Source organism: Miscanthus floridulus, chromosome 3, assembly GCF_019320115.1.
Source record: "Miscanthus floridulus cultivar M001 chromosome 3, ASM1932011v1, whole genome shotgun sequence".
Taxonomy (NCBI): domain Eukaryota; kingdom Viridiplantae; phylum Streptophyta; class Magnoliopsida; order Poales; family Poaceae; genus Miscanthus; species Miscanthus floridulus.
In genome coordinates this window covers 132,932,027-132,938,194 of record NC_089582.1, presented here as the reverse complement: position 1 = coordinate 132,938,194, position 6,168 = coordinate 132,932,027, and the positions used below count along the sequence as shown (strand labels likewise).

General features: G+C 44.6%; 1 pseudogene; it reads right to left on the bottom strand.

Moving 5' to 3' along the window:
- Positions 1–2,926: 2,926 nt before the first annotated feature.
- Positions 2,927–4,464, bottom strand: LOC136547006 (uncharacterized; annotated as a pseudogene).
- Between the last annotated feature and the right edge of the window lie 1,704 nt (positions 4,465–6,168).

Genomic DNA, 6,168 nt, shown 5'->3' with positions numbered 1-6,168 from the left:
GGTCATCATGGTCTACCGCGTCATCATCAACAACAAAAAGCCACGTTGTTCATCTGCCGACCGATCGATGGCCGCCTGCTTCTTCTTGAATTGGTTTATTTTCGACGCGACGGAGAGGGAGAACTGCCGCACTGGTCATAAACATTTCTTTGTCATGAGTATCGTATGAGCTATATATATTGAGCTACGTGCTCAAATTCAGTAACAGCCGCGTTTCTGTCGGCATGCGGTGTTCAGCAATCGGTTTGTGGACTTCTGATCCGTCGGCATGCTCAGATATATACGTTCAGGTGGACAGATGGTCAACAACACTAGCTCTAGTTCCTATGTCAAGAACAGCTCCAGCTGATCTTTCAAATCAAAAAGAAAAAGAAAAAAGAACAGCTCCAGCTGCTGCCTGTTTGTAACATGTAAGAACTAGCGATTATTTCTTCTTCAGGAGCATAAATAGCACACTCGTCAGATGAGCTCTTTCGGTCTTTGTCATATAGAGAGAGCACTGCATATGTTTTCCACGTACACAAGTGTCGACAAACAAACAAACAAAACCCTCGCAATCACAAACAAAGCACGTCGGGCGAATTCTCCGTCGGTGAACACAAACATAACAGCGCGGTCAGCCGTGAACAGGTGCCTACAGGTCCGCCGTCCGGCGCGCGCACACGTCCATAGAAATGCGAAACGGGACCAAACAAACAGGGCTCGGCGTCATCTGTTGAAACATCCCCATTGCGGCACGAGACAAACGCAAACAGGAGAGCTTTCCCTTGCAATCCCATCCCATCCTACAGAGACGATCGACAACGACCGACCACACCACAAGGAAAAAGAAGAAGAAAAAAAGGAGGCGTACGAAATGGTGCGTGCGTGCGTAGGCAGGCAGTAGGCACTGCTGCGACCGCGATGGTTTCAGTATCTGAGGCGATGGCGAGAGCCAAGCTAACCGGGCGGGGCCCTGTGTTCGCGGCGGTTGCCTCCTCGCTTTCCTCCCCCCCCAGCCGACGGCCTGCAGATCTCAATATGGATGGAGCCCCTGAGAGGCATCAGTGGAATGCCAAGTCAATCTCTGGCCCTACCCCTGCTCGCCTCGCCTGGGACTGGGCTTCGCCAGATGATCTCCTCCGTGCTACAGCTACTACTGAACTTGCTAACAACCAATTTCAAGAGTGCTTCTAGAAAATGGGGTCAGTGAGAGCGTCTTGTCTTGTGTGAGGGGATGAGTTAGAGCATGCCATTCTTGCGATCGAATTAACGTATAGCATTGGGATTTGCACTCTAGATTGTTCTGATGTGATTTAGTCTGCTGTTAGCATGCGAACTAAACTAGGTGCAGATGAGCTAACCCATGGACCATTAAAATTTGACCACTGCATTTGCTGCATATCAGCATATGTGCTAGTCACTTTTTTCTCTCTCTCTTTTTTAAGATGGATAACTGGATTTTGGTATTATCATCTATAGGCGTAATCCAGTATAACAATCACATATCCTATACAATTTATTTTTATGCATTCAGGTAGCGATTCTGTACTTTTTTTTGGAAGTACGGTGCATGAGACAAGGATATAGGAGTATTTCTCATTAGTAGGCTAAACTTGTTTGTTTTGGGCGTCTTACTTTCGATTCCCTCATTTCTAGCAGTGGTCTGGTTACTGAAGCTCCGGAAGTTTATTTACATTTGATATAATGCGCAGACACATTGGTAAGAATGTGCAAGATGTTTGTAGTTGCACAGTCAGGGAATGAAACAACTTTTTTTTTAGGGGAAGGGAATGAAACAACTGATCACCAGCATAATGCTTTGGCAAAAAGAAAATGATTGGAATAGAAAAGGAAAGAAGATAGCCACCATTGCCCTCAATGGTGTTGCTAATGCTAATAACTATGAACAAAATATGGTGCGGCAGATTTTTCCTAACCAAATGCTATCTGCACCTACCCTCGTTTGAAACATGCGAGGCATGAAAATTGCAAGGACTGTTGAAGTGCAGGCACCATTTCTGGTATTCTATCGTACACCTTTCGTCAGAAGGTGCAAAGGTGAAAAAGGCATGATAACACAAAATCTGAGCACTCAACTTCTCCATCTTATCTAAAATACCTCTTCTGATATACAAAAACACATGGATATTAAGATAAACTAGCTAGTTAGCAATTTCTCTATGACGACATAAATGAGGAGCAATCTTTAGAAAATGACCGAAATGAGGAACATAAAATCCTTGTACAGAGTATTTTTAGACTTGCTACACCCTGCATTTCTACTTACTAAAGTTCAGTAAGACGTTTTTCCATTAATGTGGAACAGATTGGGAGGGGAAACGAATCATGTACAGTGGTGCACACTTGTGAAATAAAATAACTGATTGCCACCATTGGTTTGGCAATAACGAAATAATGGAATAGATAATTAAGAAACAAGATAATGACCATATGATGGCAGATTTCCTCAACTCTATGCTGTTTCTCCTGAGCCTCACTTTAAATACCCAAAGGCATAGCAATTGTGAAGACTTCAGCATTTGGGTTAAGCTACGTGATTCTGAATCTCTGATCTTCCAGCCTTCAGCATGCTTACAGGTGACATGCCTTGTTTGCACTTGTACTCAGTAAGCAGTTCTCCCATCAGTTTTGGAGCGTGAAGGTTTCACTAAATGCTTGGAAAGTGCAGATGAATATTGCTGGTGGTCGAGGCTCATACACAGGCTATAAGAGTAGAAATATTTCGAGAGGAACGCATAGTATGACATATTGGAAGAAAAGCATTGTAAATAGCACCAGGACTCATACTGTCATACACAGGCGCTATAAGAGTAGAAAATTTTCTCGAGGAACTCATACTTCTTAATATCACAATGCTAAACAGCATGGTAACAAAAAAAAAGAGATTTCAATTTAAGAACAAATGGCCCCTCTATTCAATGGGCTTATTTTCAGAAGAGGCATACACGAGAAATCAATAACCTTAATCTTAGGCAGCCAAGCTATTTAATGAGTATGAGAGCTCAGCATCTTCATACATACTGAGAGATGAAAAGATCAAATACAAGCCGATCGCCAGCCAATGTTAGTTACAAAAGAAGAGAACAATCATGACCATCTGGACAGCTTCTAATGAGCATGAGTTACAGTTGCACCACCTGCCTAAAACACAAGGATATGCTAAAATTAGACTTCAGAGGGCACAATACCAGCACGAGTTGCAGCATAAGCATCTGCAAGGCCAGGAACAGAGTCCTTGTGACAGTCGATGAACTTCAATTTAAAAGTCTCCTCTCCTAAACTAGTTATTGTGAAAAAGTTTTTATTGCTATTCAGCAATCCCTTTTCCTCCAGGACCTTCAAGACAAAATGCCGGGGCACAAGCCGCTTCTTCAGGCTGTATGAGAGCAGGACAGGCCTTTCCACAATGTACCGTGGCTCCATCATAGCCTCATTGATTAGGAACTCAATCTTGCGATCAAGAATCTTGTCAGATATTCCTATTATTGATGGCGCCTTGGACACTGCAGTGGAAACCTCAAACTCAGAACAACCAAGGGTCATCTTAAAGAACTCAAGCTTGGCGGCAACCTTCTCTTCGGACATACAGGAAACGACGGCCACTGCATGCCCGAACATCCCCGAAGTGGGAGGCACCCCAAGTTGTTCCGCCCGTGGCAGAAACTCTTTCACGCGTTCCGGGTTGTAGGTAAGCACCCGCGGGACATTTGAACACAGCTGGGCAATATCTCGAACACCCCACTGACGAAACAAAGCTATGTTGGGCTTGATTAACCTATCAAGGCTCGCGAATCGCGATGAGGAGGATCCCATTCCTCTTTGCGGCCACCAGGACCTTCTCAAACGAGCCGTAGAAAGAGATGAAGAACTCGAGCCTGGGAATGACGTCGCCCTTGCGGAGAGCGCGTGAGGCGACCAGGAGGAAGCGAACGATTTGGGGAGTAGAAAGACCGATGCGGTCGCGGAGAGCAAGAAGGCGGGGGGCGATGTTATTCACCGAAGCGCGGAGGAGCAGCTGGTCCGCGGAGACGACGGCGGCGATGTCGGCACGGGAGAGGCCGGTGCCGGCGAGCAGGGTGAGGATGGCATCGGGGTTGGAGGCGGAGATGAGGCGGCAGGAGGAGAGCTCCTCCAATGGTCTATTGGATGGTCTGGATAATTCCTTGAACGCCTTGTTGGAAACCTCGCCGGCTTGGGCGGGTGCGAGGCCGCAGGAGGCGACGAGGTAGTCCTCGAGGGAGAAGGGTGCGGGGACGGTGGCCGTGGAGGTGGAGAGGAGGCGGCACGCGCGGGAGTGGATGTGGATGGGGGAGGGGAGCGGGGAGGCGGCGCGGAGCAGAGGGAGGAGGCGATTTCGGAGGCGCAACATCGCTGGTCTCCGCGGCGGAGGGGTAGGTCGTCGGCCGCTGTTGAGGAGGACGACTGGACGAGACACCACCTTTTTTGTTCCGTGTGTGTGGACTGGGCCCTCTCCCAGAGTGGATGGGCCACGAAGCAGCGACTGGTCTGGACTGGATAGCGGACCGGGCTCGCTCGGCTCTGTGGCGGATCGCTGATGGAGGCTGGCCCGACTGTTTTTTGTTTCTGGCTCAAATCTCGTTTCTCATTTTGCTAAAAAAAAATCTCGTTTCTCATTTTGCTAAAAAAAATTCTCGTTTCTCATGTTCATCTAGTATGAGATTTCCCCTAACTCTAGTAAGAGATAGGAATTACGGGCGAGTTAACTTCTGCCAAAATATAATTGTCAAAGATTGGGGCTGTTTGGACACGTAGTAATCATTTACAGGCGTATGAGCATCTTCAAAAGACTCTTTATATATTTCCTAAATTACAGGAATAGAGATTTCCTCAACTCTATGCTGTTTGATTGATGGTTTCTGCGGCTGATAAGCCGACTGAAGCTGATTTGTTGTGAGAGAAAAACACTACTCCATGGCTGATAAGTTCAAGAGAACTTCCATCAGAAGGTGTAAATGTGAGGTGACGTGATAACTGAAAATTTGAGCACTCGAATCCCACATCCTCTAAATATCCCTCCATATACAGAAGATCATATGAATATTCAAAATCAAAATTTCCCTGTTAGAATTTATTTTTCTTCACTTTGAGGTATGTCCCAACACGTACTCTGCAGCGCACGGCCATGCACGCTCAAATTGGTGGCCCACATGATTACCATAAACGCTAGTACAAGAAATGGTATAACTGATTACTAGCATTACACTTTGGGAAAAAGAAAATGATATAATAGAAACAAAAAATAATAATTGCCATTATCTTTTATATAATGATGCAGGCTTGGTACAAAATCTGCTGAAGATTTTCCCAACTAAATGCTATCCCTACTTACCCTCATTTTAAACATGCAAGGAACAATTATTACAAGGCCCGCAGAAGTGCAGGTATCATTTCTGGCACTCTTGGATATTTGATCAAAAGGTTTAAAGCTGATAGCATGAAAATACAAAATATGAGCACTCCCCATCCTATCCAAACACTCTCCTGCTATATCAAAATTATATGGATATTAAAATCTCAACTTGTAAACAAGCATTACCACAATATAACTTAGAAACATGAAATCCTTTTACAGAATATTGTTGGACGTGTTGGAAAGCTGCATTTCTAGCGTTGGTATTCTATTTCTATCACTAGTATATGTTGGGTCTGGACATCTAACTTTCAGTTCTCAACAGTACCCAGTGATCTAGTAGTTAGTAAAGCTCAATTAGATGTTTATCCATTAATGTGCAATACATTGGGAGGGAAAGTGCAGAATGCTCAGAATTGCAAAGTTATGAAATGAACTGATTGCCAGTGTTATGCTTTGGTAAAAACAAAACAATGGAATAGATAGGAAAGGACATATTTGCTAAATGGTGGCAGATTTGTTCAATTTTATGCCATATGTGCTGAGTGTCATTTTAAACACACGACATGACAATTGCAAAGACAGCAGAAGTGTAGACATCATTTTTAGTATTCTATAATGAACTTCTCATCAAAAGGTGTAAATAGTGAGACATGATGTTAAGTGACCTGAGCACCAGAGTCCCACATCCTATCTAAATACCTTTGACGATATGTCAAAGATCATATGCATATTCAAAAGGGAACCTCAACTTGTCAACTACCGCTAGGACAGCATACGTAACAAGCACGGGA